The sequence below is a fragment of the Lactuca serriola genome, chromosome 4 (assembly GCF_051521515.1).
Source record: "Lactuca serriola cultivar US96UC23 chromosome 4, Lser_US96UC23_V15, whole genome shotgun sequence".
Classification (NCBI taxonomy): Eukaryota; Viridiplantae; Streptophyta; class Magnoliopsida; order Asterales; family Asteraceae; genus Lactuca; species Lactuca serriola.
In genome coordinates, this window is record NC_136411.1 from 314,459,132 (window position 1) to 314,476,276 (window position 17,145).

Here is a 17,145-nt window from a genome sequence, read left to right on the forward strand (position 1 = left end):
CCACGAATATGTGCCTAACCGGAGCAGCAATTGGCTGAATCCAGGGTTGAATCAAGTACCTCTAGAAGGAAGATCAAGGTGAAAAAGGTCTAGATCTAGAAGCTACAATGCAACCAACACTTATTCCATGAGTTCCTTCTTCTCCAGGATACACCAACATCACTCCAAAGTAATTAAAAATGCCTGCTTTTTCTCATAAGGCTCAATATAGGGTTAGGGTTTCAAAAAAGGGTGTTGGAGATGTGGAGGCTGAGAATAGAGTGGGTATGGGGAAGTTAAGGAGCTTAAATAGGGCTCAAACCATGAAAATAGGGTTTGAGCACTGATCGTGTACGCCCTGCGTACTCAATTTACACGCAACATACTAGGGATACCCTAGTACACCCAACATACATGTTGTGTACACCCAGCGTACTAGGGATGCCCTAGTATGCCCTTTGTACTCTCCTTACGCCCAATGTACACGACTGACCCATAAATCATCTAACTTCCAATGGTCATAACTTCTTCATTCCAACTCCATTTTTGACATTATTTATATCCAAAGAAAGGTATGGAAGTGATCTACAATATTTTCTAAATAAGTCTGACTAAAAAATTCTCAAATAAAAATCCATGTTTCATGCAAGAACCCGACCTATGACTTTTCCCTTTATACCCTTTGGCCCAAAACACAATTCACAGGTAAAATCTCTTAACTAACATTACCTCCTTCCACAAGGACTAAACTTTTCCTCCTTAAGGCCCAAAGACTTACACAATTGACTTTCGGCCCGTGGCCTAGAAATGGTAGGAAACAGGATGTTACAATTTTCCACCACTTGAATTATATTTTGTCTTTGTAATCCGTGTCGGTTACAATTTCTAAAGTAAAACCAACATATTATATAAACTCTCTTTAACAATTTTGAAATCAAGGCATATTATAAATAAAACTCGAGAGACCACTCGGAAACCCCCAACTGCCAATAAGCAACCCAATAACTTGAAAATGCTCAAACGCAACAATTTCATTTCTCTCCCTAACTGCATGAACTAACTTCCATAGAATACCACACAACCCGGGGACTCTCAGTACTATAATCACAAACCATCACCATCACTACACTTCCCGAAATCGGGAACCCATCAGTCTATTCTCAGAAACCTTACCCTAAGACTGATGATCATCCATTCATCGAGCCTACCCCTAGTCCCTGACTATGGACACCACCAAAACATGCTAAAAAGATACTCAAAGCATTTCGATCACGAATTTCACCCAAAATATTTAAATATACTCTTCACTTCCTGAAAAATCATCAGCAACCCGTTGCCCCCACAAGCATAACAATGTTCAATCCAAGAATTCACACATTGCATCGAAATCCCTCATCGGCTCAGGTGTAGCTCCACCTGACAAATCACAAGATATTTTAGAACTAACTCCTCATACTGGAATCTAACTCCTAATAGACAACCCAGAAGAAGATGAGGTCCACCACAGAAACCATTGATTAAGTGACTTCCTATGCAAAAATAATATACCATTTTAAATAACTTTTCCTGATGACACGATCCAAGCCAGCTGGTGACCGAGTCTCCCGACTCCCAAGAACAACACACTGCATCTCACCATGCCAAAAAGAGTAACGATCTAAGACCTAAGAGACTCAACGAAATGACTATCGCATCTAAAGATATTCAACCATCAATCCACTATCTTGCATAAAACCCATTCAATGTTCCTTTCGACGCCAACCAAACACGACCCAACCAACGAATGGGATAAGCGGTTATATTTTTGCTCCAACTCACGAGGTACAAACAAATTATGAACCGTACCAATAAACTCAGACCACGTGTTCTCATGCTATCTTTCTCAGTTCATATACACCTCCTCATGACCATATTTGATGAGCTACCACGATATACATCCCTAAAGGGAAGCATATAACCGTCTCTAGATCTACTGTATTCCTACTTCCTCGCAACCTTACCTAAAAGGTGAAGTGTTAGTAAATCCAATGAAATGACGCTCCTTAACCGTTATCAAAAATTCCTTATGAATGACTGAAACGAAATCCCACACGTTGATTGAAACTGAATAGATTCCACCAATGCGTTACTAGCTCGAGAAGACTCCCAAAGTGATCTAGAAATGCTGGTAGAACTTTAGTTAGATCAATCCCACTACAAATACGATCGACATAACATGCCAAAATTAGATTCTTCGTAGATCAAAGTCACACCTGACGAACTGAACAACACTAACCCAACATCTGAACTTCCAATAACCAAGGACAATTTCCAAACTTGAGCCTACTATGAACCCAAATTTCACACCACAATTGAGGGTAAACATACCCAAAGACCAATAAAAATATAAAACATACGACAGTTGACGATAAGTTATTGCATCCATTGAATGTGAACTAACACAACTCAAACTTTCAATGAACCTCCGCCTTATAGATGATGAACGACATGACCAATGATGTAAGATGCATAAGAAATGAATCCCATGAGACAATATACTATAGAATAAACCCATGTGAAACTAAATATACCAAACTCTGAAACTAATCGACCGATCAACAATTGCCCATCCTAGACTGTAGATATCAAGCTATACAACAAGCTAACAAATCTCCCAAAAAATAATACTCATCCCGAGTAACCCAAATGAGACTTGATCAATTCCTCAATGCTTCTGCAAGGAGCCACTAGTTAAAAAGAGTCGTTTGTCCAATAACATCTTGCCAAGAAGACGACTCTTGGATTTTTATCCACATACATTTGATGGCAACTTGCTTTGCACTCATGTCTTGCCTAAATCTTGAACCAAAGTTTTGCATATCTGAACCACAATTCCCTATGACTCATTCTTCTGAAATCAAAACTCAAACAGGTTGTTGCTCCTCTAAACAGAACATCTAGCTCTCGCCCACTTGGGTTCTAACCAAAACTCAATCTTGCAAACAACCAAAAATACTAATTGGCTCATCCATATACATAACATCCCTAATCCTTGGGATATATCTCAATGCATTATAATCATCCATATATAGACCAAACAAACTTAAATGATTTTGAATCTCAGATGGGGACCTTAGCAAGTCCCCAAGAACGAGTGCCTCCAACATCAAGAGTTCCCTATAAATGCATAAGAAAAACACCAACTTCTTATCTAGAAACAACTGGATTACTAAAGTCCTCATCCGAAACCATCAGCTAGAACCTGACATGCTTACATCAAAAGGAAGCAAATCCTTAATATCATCTCAAGAAACCATACGACAAGGATCCTCTTTTGCATTCCAACACTACCATAATGTCACCAAAAACTGCAACCACTTAGCCTTTTGTATGGTCTCAATTTCAACTCTAAAGATCATATGCGTGTGCTCTCTTTCCTCTGGATCACGAAAAAGTAAAAGAACATAGCCACTGCCATAAATATGACAATCCAATCCACCTTCCAGTCACTCAGCTTCTGGTTGAAATGCCTGAGCAGATCATTACAACTGCTTCTTTCTTAAGTCCAACAACTCAGCAGGCAATACTTTAAGCAAGGCCCTCGGAACCTCAAAATCAACTAACTCACCTAAGTCTACGCCATTCAAACCAAAACTGACATGACTACTAAAGCCTAAATAAACACCAGATGCATCCTCATCCTGAACAACCATAACCAAAAGATCGGCAGATACAACAACAACAACACAACCATAAATCATGGTATCAACCATGTCATCTACCCTCAACCAACTCCTTAGAATCCTCATGACTTCTCTTGATTTGAGTATGGATCATGTGTTTCTAGTAGTACGGACCTAATACTACCTTCCACACATATCCACAATTTCCTCATGATTCATTCTGAGTCCTCTAAGTTACCTACTCATAATAGTACTTCCAAAACCCGCTAAATATGTTAGGACATAAATTGGTGGTTTATACTTTGCCTCTCAAGGCTTTTAGAGTTCTTGGGTTAGAACCAAAATCACTATGATCTCGGTCGTACTTGGACCGAAATCACCAAGTGATTTCGGTGGGCTTAATGATGTTTTTGGTTGGGCTGGGATTTAGTAATTAGGTATTAGTATATAATGTGCTAGTTTCACCCGTGAAGAGAGTTAGTCATTTAGTTTTATCAGAGAGAGATTTAGAGAGAATTAACAATTAGAGAGAAATCGTTTGATCTTATGTACCAAACTATTAATCAATAAAAGTGTGCATTGAAGATTCAAGTTTGTGTTCTTGATTTATATTTATTGTTTTATGTTTATCACTTGATTAGGATTCCGCACTAATCTCATGTTTTAGATTGATACCTAGATCAGAGTTTTACAATTGGTATCAGAGCTTGCAAATGGCTTAAAGCTGTATTGGTATCAATCAGTTTTCAAAACTATCCATAAATTTTTTGAAGCTTTTGGGTCTCCTTTGGCAAAAAATCACCTTTCTTGGTCATAAGTGTTCATCATTTACTTCGTTTATTTGGAAATTAAGATCAAAATCACCGATTTTGGTTTAGCCTGGGTGATTTTGGCGACACACTTGAGTTGTTTGCTAGGTCAAAGTGATTTCAGTGGCTAGTTGGTTTTTTCGGTTAAAAGACTTCGGATTCTTGTGTCACAACTAGCAAATTAGGGTTGAGATTGTGATTCTTGTATGAGATAATTTCCTCCATGTAACCTTGCAACACCCCATTTAGTGAAATTCAAACTACAATGTTATTTAAGTTCATACACGCGTACATTGCAAATCAAGTTGAAACAGCCTCGTACAAGCCCAAAAACTTGATCTAATAGCTAAGTCCAATCCATTTTGGGTGTTGGTCCAAGAATTCTCGACCCAACACCCCATTGGGCCGATAACCCTTCATTGGGCCTATTTGGGATGAAAACTTCTATTAAGACTTCCATTTGGCTGATAACCCTTCATAGAGCCCTATTGGGCCGAAAAATCTTTTTGAGCCAAGCTAAAAACCAAAAACCATTTCTTTTGGGCCTTCCCTTTGACCGAAAAACCTATAGGGTTCGGTTATGGTTGAACAAAAAAACAAAAAAAGGAAAGAAAAAGGAATGGGAAAGAGGAGTTGCCACCTCAGTTTTACTCAACATACACCAATGATTTGGACCCCCATGTATTCATACATGTATCCCATCTAAACTCTAGAAAAGTCAACTCCTCCCTTCCTCTCTCTTAACTTCGACCAACCCCCCCACCCACATACACACACCTCACAATCTCAAGAACTTCCTCGCACTTCTCTCAAAATGTTAAACTTCTCTCATTCTTCCTATAAAGTTAGTGGGTATGTGTATGCCATTTGCAAGGATCCTTCTTCCAAAAACTCTTAAACATTGTAAGAACTATATATAAACCTTGTAATTCTTAAACATTTTTATGATGCTAACTTCTTGTTTACACACTTTTGTTGTGTGTTAAGTTCTTAGAAAAACCCTTGAAATTTTCAAGAATATCTTCAAGTGGTGCAAGGATAGGCTCGAAATGTCTTCACTTTGCTTTCTTCCTACCACACAAAATCTACCAAGGAGAGCTTCATACCCCACTATTTTCGTGTTTTTCATACTTTTTGGGGGTCGAATACAGGTCAAATCTTGTTTAACCACTGGATATTTACATGTACCTAGGTGTTATGTGTTTAACCTTTGGGTAATAGCACACATCTTGGTTGTGTGTTTAAAATTGAATTAGAACTTGTGCAAAAAGGTTTTTATCTTATGTTTCTTCATAAAAATCATGGGTAATGTGTTTATTAACATATATATATATATATATATATATATATATATATATATATATATATATGTATTCCATGAAAACTTATGGTTATGGGTTGTACACTCAAAATTAGCTAAAATATGAGTGTTTGGCTCAAACATGTTATCTCTAGGAACATATACATTTTTAAACACTTATACTTACACAAATACTAGAATATAATAAATTTCAAGGTTTCTATATGCATTTTTGTGAAAATCGTGACATGCTAAAGTCACAACATAATAGTATATGTTGTGTTACAAAACTCTTAAACTAAATTTTGGTGTGTTAAACAAACTACAAAACTTGATGATTTTACTAAATATAATTTTTACTAGTAAAATAGTCGTAATATGTTGTCACCATTTTAATGGTTTAAAAACATAGAGGATTATGGTATTTCCACAACATATATTACAAGTAGACAAGTCCGTTAATGATTATTTATAAAAAATTTTATAAAACAGAATTACATGAAAAAAATTTCGTGTCATAATATGTCCATCATAAGGCTTTTAAAAGTACAAGTTATAAGCTAGATGTCATAAAGCTGTAAAACGCGTGTCAAAAAACGGCAGTCATAAATTTACACTGCTAATATCATTGTCATTACTCAATAATATGAGTCAGAGTTCGTGTAAATCTCTTAAGGCTCTTGTGAGACTTTCCTTCACCATACCTACCTAGCATACATCGTAAGTCATATAGTTATAACGAGAGTCTCCGGAAATGAGAGCGAGGTAATTGTGTATAGATCTATACGGGGTTGACACACCCACACCTAAGTTGTTCGCTATAGCTAGACGGGGCCAGTCTAGGGTGACAAATATCTTACCGAAACCGACGTCTGAAGAACGTCGTGACATGCATATCAGTCACATCTTACATGGTTGTAACGACTCACATAAGGATTAAGAACATTATTTTGGATTTACACAAAGTGTATAGTTCACTGGTTTTATAAAATGCGAAGCTATGCTTAATTTTTCAGTACACTATTACCGCCACTCCAGTCTACGGTTTAAGACTATAATTTTTCATACAACAAAAAATATGGGATTTTCTGGGGACCTATAATTTACAACTACAAACAAAAATAAAGCAAAGTACATGCATGCAATTATATCTAACCTTACAATATATACAACTATAAATACAATGGGCCTAAAACACTCTAACTAAAAGTATACTTTAAAATATAAGTATTTTACCAAAGTGTACATACATATTGGATATTACAAAATAATAAGAAGAGTTGGACATCGTGACTAAACTTAGACGGTTATGTAACATATCTAGGAGTGATCAAGGTGGATAACATATCTAGAACTTAACAGTTGTAAATCAAAAGGAGGGTCTAAGAACAAAACTAAAAGACATAAAATACTATAGGGGTATTTTAACATTCTATCTATTTTCTTGCACTTATATATTCTCGTGTAGACACTATGACGGGCTTGCATCACCGAGGGGACCCATACTTACCCAATCAGGGAAAACGGGGGATAGATTGAAGAGGATCCCGAGGAGGATCCGTGTAACGCCCCGATTCTCAGGTACTTCTTAAATAAGATTCATTGGGTTAATCTCTACTCGACAAGTTGGTTGACGTACTCGTCGAGTAGCAGCGGGATGGGATCGCGTGTTAAGTGACCTACTCGACGAGTCCATATTGGGACTCGGCGAGTAGGAGTGATGTGTGTAAAATGCACTTGTTTTATTCCTACTTTTTATTAATAAATTTAGCACACAAAGGAAGTGAACCTGTCTTTTAGTGGTATAGTTGAATAAGTAGGGTATCGAACTCAGGGAACGGAAAATTAAACTAATGGCTAATTTTAACTAAGTAATTAATGAAAGTAAAAAGGTTTTTCTCTAGTTTTGCAAGACTAGAAACTTAAGCACACCACAAAAAAACACTTAATTAACTAAGTAACTAAGGCAAACAACTAATTCACCAAATTTGATAAAGATGTTTCTATTTAGGTTCAACCAATTCACTTGTATGGTTATTTTGTATTTATGATAGATTAATTGTTATTGGCTACCAACTATAATGGTTAGGTTCATGTTCATTACTCCTAACCCTTAGACAATTAATTAATTCAAGCGGTGATCAAGTGTTTAAACTAATTAATTCCCTAGATTAATGATTTGGATTAAATAAGATTTGTAGTGGTTAATCAAATTGTGGTTCAATTAACCTCTTGTTTGTTGGTTTCTCAAACAAGATCACATATTAATCTACTCATTATCTTGTTAATCTTAGTTTCATATTCATTATTCCTAAGCATATGATTAAGTGTTCACATAGAAATATGAGGTTAACAACTAAGAGATGTTCATGCAGCTTAATTGTCTTCTAATTAACCGAAAATAGTTGTGATTAATGCATAAGGTTCTTTAACAAACTTAATTTAATAAGTCACCAATAAACAATCAATCAAAAGCTAAGAATTAAACCATAGGAGTTCCTTGGTATTCCCCAAATAGAAACAAAAATGTATTCAACTCATAATTGTAGTAAAAACGAACACAAAAACAAGTTTAACTAGGCTAAACATACTTAACTCCTAAATCTAAGTGGAATGATTGACCTAGTTGCTTTGATTCTTCAAAATGTTGAAGATTAGAGTTCCTCAGCACCTTCAAGGGTTCTCAATCGCAGATGGATCTTCAAAAAACTCTAGAAAAGTATTCCCATCGGATAAAGGCTCGGTTTTTATAACTATCTTAAAATAATGTGTACTCAGCGAGTAGCAGACCCAACTCGCCGAGTAGGTCCTTAGTTATCTGTCTCAGATCAGGAGCCGTGGCTTATCTTCTTGAATATTCTAATGAACTCGCCGAGTAGGCTCGTGTACTCGCCGAGTAGGTAAGCTTTTGTCCCTCAATCTTCATTCTTTGGTCTCTAATTGCTTCCCCTTGTTCCCTTTCACTCCCAAGCATGTCTTTTGGACTGAAAACAAAAATTAAACAATATTAAGTACCTTTTGTCCACATTATACACATAATCAGTTAAAAATGAATAAAAATGTATGCTAAATGATTAACTAATTATGCACATATCAAAATACCCCACACTTGACTTTTGCTTGCCCCCAAGCAAAACTGAATTTTAAACATATTAGAATTACATATGACAATTCCAATCAAACCCAGCCATTATGCCAAGACCGTAACACATGCATTTGTGTCTAAAATTGTCCTAAATACCCCCATACTCCAAATACTCACAATCCTCATAAACATTCGCCCACTCACCCCGAACTATGCTCATTTTATGCATCCCTCAAGGTATTTTTAGTTGAACAACCCAAGCATACATAATCTAGAATTACAATTTATGATACCACTATGGAGCTCTTTTTGAAATCTTCATTTTCTTGATACTTTGATATTTGCTCTTTGAATTCACCACCTTTATTGTTTGTCTTTTGGTATCTTCAACTTTTTGAACTTCTTGGAATTTTGATCTTTTGATCTTCACTTTATTTGCTCCAAAATTCTTCAACTTTTCTTGCAATTCTTTTTTTTTTACATGTACCTCACTTTTTCACTCAAAAACCTACATGCTTAAGTAGGGGCGCTCAACCTCAACCTTTATTGGCTAATGATAATAATTTTCCTGGATACATTTCAGGTTTAGGCTGCTAAACATATTGCATCCCTCAGGCTGAGCAGGGTCATGTTTTTGTCCCATGATTTCACTGGAATAAGGAAGCCACAAATGCACTAGAACGCGTATAGGCTCAACTAAACATTTGGGTTTTCATGCAATTATCAACACAATTCTAACATGGAATCCTAATTTGCTTTTGCCAAAATTTTCTAAATTAAGTCCTAAGTAATATTTTTGGTATGATTTTTTTTTAAATTAGCCTAAATTAAGTTTCTAAATTTTCTAATATGTGACCAACCCCCTACCCCACACTTATTTTATGCAATGCCCTCATTGCATATTATGCACAAAATAAAAATGCAAATATACAGAGAATTGGAACAAACTCCCCTAGGTAGCAGTCGATAGGTTGATACTCTTTTCTTCAGCTCCATCTTCACTTGACTTTAGCCATGGGAACAGCTCATCCATGTCTTGGGTGTCAAAATCTCGTGTGGTTGACAACTCGAAAATTTCACGGAACAAGCTTCTTAGAAAATCCCCAGTAACAATTCCTCACAAAAAGTGGATAAATGCCGCAGTGAAAGCCCTCAAAACAGTTCTTGAAATCAAAGATTGCAAGTCTACTCGGCGAGTAGTGACATATACCCGGCGAGTAGGTACTGACTTGGAACTGTAACGTGTAACATCCCATGTACTCGCCGAGAGAATTTGTGCACTCGGCGAGTAGGCACTGTTTTGCCAAAAAATGATCCAGCTCATGTTCCTTTCGACTCGGGTTTGGAGATTGGAAATTTCACTGACCCTCACTCTAAATCCTTCGGCGGCAACACTCTCCATTACTCTCGACTCTCACGGACTCAAACCTAAGGACAAGACTCCATACTTTACTTGAACATCTCTCGTTCCTTAATTGACCCTCAGCAATTTAGTATCCTTCCTAACCTTCCATTCCTGAAAAATAAACAACTAAAAGTGAAAGTAATAACCATCCCAACAAAAATAAAAATCATCCAAGTGTTTAACAATTGTTCAAAACCAAACAAAACATCATAAACACACAAAACATAAAAAAAACTCTTCAATCTTCATCCTCCATATCGGCTCCTCCCGCACCACTTCCTCCTTCTTTATTTCTCCGCCTCATTCTTTCGTCCTAACTCATAATGTACGGATAGCCGGGTCCGGGCCTTGGGGAAATGTTCATCTGTTGGAAGAGGTATTCAAAAGATTGATTATTATAATTAACCCCTCGTCCAATATCGTCCAAGTAGCGCTGGTACTCCACTTGGTTCCACCCGTCGTTGTCCTCCTCCACCGGAAAAACCGGTGGGTCTTCTCGTACCCGCTCGCTATGTTGTCGTACCCGCCTTCCCGGCTCTTCAGGGATTGCCGGCTCGTCTGCATGTGGAATGGAGAATGAATCACCAAACTTCTCAACGATCCCTGCCCTCCTGTATAATGCAGTGTTGAATGGTGGAGGGTGGATGACCGTGAGTGCCCTAGCTTGTTGCAAATCTACGACCCCAAATTACTTGGCAAGCCTAGTAACAAACATTCCTCCATTAATTTTGGAGTTAACTTTTTCCTTAACCACCCCTTCAACATGAAATTTGGCGATGCAATAGGGGAGATTGCAGAAAGCGTCGGGAGTAATTATACTCCAAAGATAGAAAATATCAAGGGTTGGGACCTTGTCCAAATCCTTCCGCATGTTGATGGTGCTTGGCACGAAGCGGTGAATAAGGCGATGGATTGGTGAGCGAATATGACCCTCCTGAACGGTGCAAGGAATATACACCCGATTGGCAATCATGTTCCACCATGTAGAGGCCAACACTGCCTCGGGAAGTTCCTTATGGCAGTTTTCCAGAAAAGCTTCAAAGTCTTCAGTCATCATTGTGCTCTGATCATAAATCCCCAACCTCCAAGAAAACTCAGCAATGCTGCATTGTCGCAGCTCCCCGCCCAAAGAAAAAAAAATTTTTTGGGGTTGTAATACTCACTACCACCTCGGAATTAGATGGTAGCAAAAAAATTCCCAACACAGCTCGGCATATACAGGCTCTTGTATTTTGAATAATTGTAACCAACCATCGCATGTGATGGTGGTATACCCCAAACTGCACTCCTTCACCAAGTAAGGTGTGAGCTCCTCCTCCAATCCCACATTTCCCAACCAATCCCAGTCAACAACGTTGGGTAAATGGATTTCCTTCTGTTTGAGCACCTCTAGTCTGTTTTGGCCCTAGCTTGTGATGACTTGGAAGTGATTTGTTGAAATGAAAGCCACGGGATATCACTTTGGCTCCCCCTAGAAGACTGCCCCCTTTTGTCCATGATACCTGCATAAAAACATCAAATGCACACAAACAAACAATACCCAGTAATTAAAAACGAACAAATCAGGTCTGAATAGTCATCTAGTCGCCGAGTACACGACCTACTCGGCGAGTAGGATGAACAGCGGGAATAGTTTGGTGTCGATCATGTATAGGCTATCTAAAACTCCAAATTCTTCATAGGGGTTTGTTGTAATGAGTTATCTAACCATAAATCCAAAAGAAATTCTTCCTAACATTACCTAATTCATGGCTAAATTAAAACCCTATAATTTGAGGAAACCCCCAAATCCGAATTTAAGCAAAATAAGGGCAAATCAATGATAAAGCTTGAACCTTTGATGAGTTTTAAGTGTAAAGATGTTACCTTTTCCTTTGAAAGATGAAGATTAAGTGGAAATTGAAGAAATTTGACGAAATCGCAGAGGGTGCTTGAGGATACGCTGTGCACGGAGAGTATGGGGGTTAAATGGGTGAAAACCCTTTTTTTTTTTACAGATTTATATCTCATCCGTGTAAATTGGCTACTCGCCGAGTAGAAAGGTTCTACTTGCCGAGTAGAAATGTCGTTATGCGTTTTATTGGGTTACTTGGGCAGGTACTCGCCGAGTATATGTTCCTACTCGACGAGTAATCCTTGCAGTTTGAAAAAAAAATTAATGTTTTGAAAATTTAATGTATTTTATTCATTCTTTTAGCCACCCACCCCACACTCTAGGCATTGCTTGCCCTCCAGCAATTATATTCTCAGAAGACGATGAATGAAAAAGATAAAAATAAAATTAAAGAAAAGGAAAGAAAATGCAAACTTGAGACTCGAGTTGCCTCCCGAGAAGCGCTTCTTTTTAAGGAGTCATTATCTGGACTCCTCCCCTTCTACGTGGTTGCAATCCCTTCCAGCAACAGAAAAGGACCATCCCATCTTGACTTGAGTTTTCCCGAGAAAAGCTTTAGTCGTGAATTAAAGAGCAACACTTTTTGGCCTTCATGAAATTCTTTATTTTCTTTGATCCTTTTGTCATGCCACATCTTGGTCTTCTCTTTATAAAGCCATGAACTAGAGTATGCATCATTCCTCAGCTCCTCAAGAGCATTCATTTGCATCAACCAGTTGCTCTTGAGTTCCTTCATATCGAAATTACACATCTTTAAGGCCCAAAACGCCTTATGCTCTATCTCTACCGGCAAATGGCATTGCTTTCCATAAACTAACCTATATGGTGTAGTACCAATAGGTGTTTTGAAAGTTGTACGAAAAGCCCAAAGTGCATCATCATCTAGCTTATCCGACCATTCCTTGCGATTGCTACCCACCGATTTCTCCAAGATCCGCTTTAAAGCTCGATTTGTCACTTCGGTTTGTCCACTAGTTTGTGGATGGTATGATGTGGAAAACTTATGGGTTACCCCATATTTCTTTAGCACCTTCTCCAATTGGTCATTGGCCAAATGTGTGCCTCGGTCACTTATAAGAGCTTTCGGGACTCCAAATCGTGAAAATAACTTCTTTAAAAACCGCACCATCACCCGACCGTCATTTGTTGGTAACGCTTGTGCCTCCGCCCATTTGGATACATAATCCACCGCCACTAATATGTATTTGTTTCCTTTAGACATGGGAAATGGTCCCATGAAGTCGATTCCCCACACATCAAATACCTCGCACACTTGGATACTATGTTGTGGCATTTCATTTCGAGATGAAATGTTTCCCACTCTTTGACAAGCATCACATTCTTTGACAAATTGAGTTGCATCTTTAAAAATCGTGGGCCAATAGAACCCAATGTCAATGATCTTCTTTGCAGTGCAGTGTGCTCCATGATGTCCACCCGTGGGCCCACTATGACAATGCTCTAATATCTTCCGGCTTTCATTCCTGAACACGCATCTTCGTATGATCCCATCCGCGCAGCTTCAGAAAAGATATGGTTCATCCCAAAAGTAATATTTTATCTCGGAAAAGAATTTCTTCTTTTATTGACTTGTGAGATCTTTTGGGATGTAACTGCTAGCTAAGTAGTTAGCTATATTTGCAAACCATGGTTCTTCTCCCACGGCCACCATAATATACTCGTCCCGAAAATTATCGCCAACTCTATCTTCCTGCAATTGCGGGTTTTCAAGCCTTGACAAGTGATCAGCTGCTACATTCTCCATTCCCTTCTTGTCTCGTATCTCTATGTAAAACTCTTGAAGAAGTAGCACCCATCGTATCAGTCTTGGCTTGGCATCCTGTTTGGCAAACAAATACTTGATAGTCGAGTGGTCAGTAAAAACAGTAGTTTTGGATAAAACCAAGTAAGGGCGGAATTTGTCAAAGGCAAACACCACAGCTAATAATTCTTTTTCAGTGGTGGTGTAATTCTCTTGGGTTGGATTTAGGGTCATGCTAGCATAATATATGGGTCGAAAGTGCTTATCAACCCTTTGACCAAGGACAACTCATAATGCAAAGTCACTAGCATCACACATAATCTCAAAGGGTAAACTCCAATTTGGTGCAACAATGATCGGGGCATTAGTTAATTTTTCCTTTAAAAATTCAAAAGCCTCTAAACACTCTTTAGTAAAATTAAATGCTGCATCTTTTCAGAATTGGACATCTTTTAATAATAATTGTGTTACAGGCTTTTGGTTGCCTTCTTCAAGGAAAGCATACTCCAAATGTTCTGGTAAAGTTTTGAGCTCCAATTTTTGGTTCTGACTGTTGGGCTCGCCGAGTGCAGGTAGTGTACTTGGCGAGTTTGTGGCTGTATTCACGACTTCTGCCTTTTCTAAGGAAGAACTCGGCGAGTAGATCGGTCCTACTCGGCGAGTAGGACTGTCAGTTTTCTTCACCAATTCTTCATAATCAGCTTCTTCCAGTAGCCTTTCAATTTCCATTAAGTCTTTTTCTGGATCAAATTCTTCATCATCAGTTGTGAACTTGCTGGAATCTTCACTTATGCATTCCTCCAATAATTCGTCAAGCATATCAATTGAGAATGCCGTGTCGTAACTGTTCGTTGAATACTTCACAGCTTGGTCTACCCCAAACGTGACTGAATCCTCTCCTACCCGCAAGGTGAGCTTCGAGTCCCTCATGTCTACTATAGCACTTTCCGTGTTGAGGAAGGGCCTTCCAAGAATGATTGGAATTTGTGGATCCGCCTCCATGTCTAGAATGATGAAATCATCGGGAAAGACGAATTTGTCCACCTTGACTAGTAAGTCTTCAGATATGCCTCTTGGGAAGGTGACTGTCTTGTTTGCCAAGTGAATGGCCATGCGACTTGGCATTGGTTCCGGGAGATCCAGCTTCTTAAAGAATGAGTATGGCATTAGGTTCACAGTTGCTCCCGAATCAGCTAAGGCATGAATAACAGCCAAGTTGCTAAATTGGCAAGGTAAAGTCAAACTCCCCAAGTCACCCTTCTTCTTTGGTAGCTTATTTAGCATAGCAGCTGAGCAGTTTTCATTGAGGACTACCTTCTTCACTTCTTCCATCTTCCTTCTATTAGTGAGAAGTTCCTTAAGGAACTTCGCATATTTGGGCATTTGCATGACGGATTCAATGAAGGGTATGTTAATTTGAAGAGTCTTGATAGGATCTAGAAACTTCTGGTACTCCTCTTCCTGCTTCTCTTTTATAGCTCGGGCTGTGTATGGCATTGGAGGTTGATACAGCTTTTCAGGGATTTGTTTTTTCGGATTTGGTAGTGTACTCGCCGAGTCCATACGTGATACTCGGCGAGTAGGGCTGTCAGATTGTAAGTTGTTCTCTTCAGCTTGATTTTCCGCCTCCTCCTTCTGTGATTCCTTGGATGCCTCAATCTGAATAGGTGCCAGGGGAGTGATTATCTTCCTACTTCTTGTTGTGACTATGTTTATGTGCGCGCCTCGTGGGTTATTTTTAGTTTTGCTAGGAAGTTCGCCCGGTGACCTTTGGTTGATTTGTTGAGCAAGTTGCCCAAACTGTGTTTCTATATTGTGGATACATGCTTGCTGGTTTCTAAGCATGGTCCTTGTTTCTTGAATTGCAGCATCATGATCACTATGTATTTTTTCTGAAGCAACTACAAATTTGGTGAGCATTTCTTCCAAGCTTGGCTTTCTCTCTTATACCGGCTCCTCCTTTTGGTAGAAGCCTCTCCCTTTTTACCTAAAACTTTCCTCCTTGGCTTTCTTGTATTCTTCATAAGGGAGCCACTCTTTCTTTTGTTTGTGCCAGTCTTCATCATATCGGTCTCCACTTGAGTAACAAACTTGCACTTTCTTGTTGCCATTCTCATCTAAATCACAGTCTCTAGTGAGGTGAGGTCCATTGCAGTTTTCACAACCCACCCGAATAGCATGGATCGTTTGATCCATTTTATCCACCCTCCTATCCATGGTTTTTAGCATAGCCATGACCACGGATAAGTCTTCAGTAGCTGCATATGCGGCTCCCCTAGTGACATCATGTCTAGGGTTGTGGTATTCTCTAGAGTGTTTACAGAATTCTTCAATCAATTCTTTGATCACCGGGGGCAGCTTCTTTGTGAGTGGGCCTTGCGAGTCAAGTAACTGCCTAGTTGTGACATTGACTCCATCATAGAAGATGGAGACTTCTTGCTGGTTGTTTAGGTCATGGTGTGGGCAGTTTCTTAGTAAGCTCTTGTACCTCTCCCAAGCCTCATATAGCGACTCTCCAGCTTGTTGTTCAAAGTTAGCAATGGCCTTCTTCAACTTGGCTATCTTGGAAGGTGGGCAAAAGAGAATAATGAATTTTTCTTTCATCTTCGCCCATGTGGTGACTGATCCGGGGGGAAGTGAGTTGAGCCAGTCTTTTGCAGCACCTTTGATTGTCACCGGAAGCATGCGAAGTAGCTGAGTCTCGCGAGGCACATTTGGAATATTGAAGTAATCAGCTACATCATTGACTTCATCCAAATGCTTGTAGGCATCTTGGTGGTCTTTTCCATAAAAAGGTATTTCCTTAAGTAAAGCTAGTATATGACCCTTTAGCTCGAAAGTAGCAGTCGTGGGAATTGCGGGTTCAGAAGTCCCGGGCCAGTGTCGTCGCACATCCTCTTCTTCCATTCTCCCATAGGGATTTCATCAATGTTAGCCATTGTGATAGCTAACTCTTCCTCGAAATCGGATTCGTGCTCTTGTGTAGGCTCTTCATCTTCCTCGGTCTCGTACTCAATATCTTCCTTCACCGGTTCGTCGATTACTAAAGAAGCGTTGGATGCTCCTGATTTGCTGCTCCTCTTTTTCCCATAAACAGTCTTCAAATTGGACAAAGGTGACTTCTTTGGTGTACTCGAGCTCTCCACGTCCTTTCCTTTGTTCTTTTTCAATGCGGATTCGGGAGCTTCAAACGGGGGTACCAGCGGGGTGTTTGATCCTCTGGTCATGAAAGTCCTGAAATAGACAAGA

At 39.0% G+C, this 17,145-nt stretch overlaps 1 non-coding gene across 1 annotated transcript; it reads left to right on the forward strand.

The window, feature by feature from the left end:
- Positions 1-16,345: 16,345 nt before the first annotated feature.
- Positions 16,346-16,452, forward strand: LOC145103539 (small nucleolar RNA R71). Its single transcript, XR_013706625.1, has one exon. It is a non-coding gene; the product is annotated as a small nucleolar RNA R71 (small nucleolar RNA).
- The last annotated feature ends 693 nt before the right edge of the window (positions 16,453-17,145 follow it).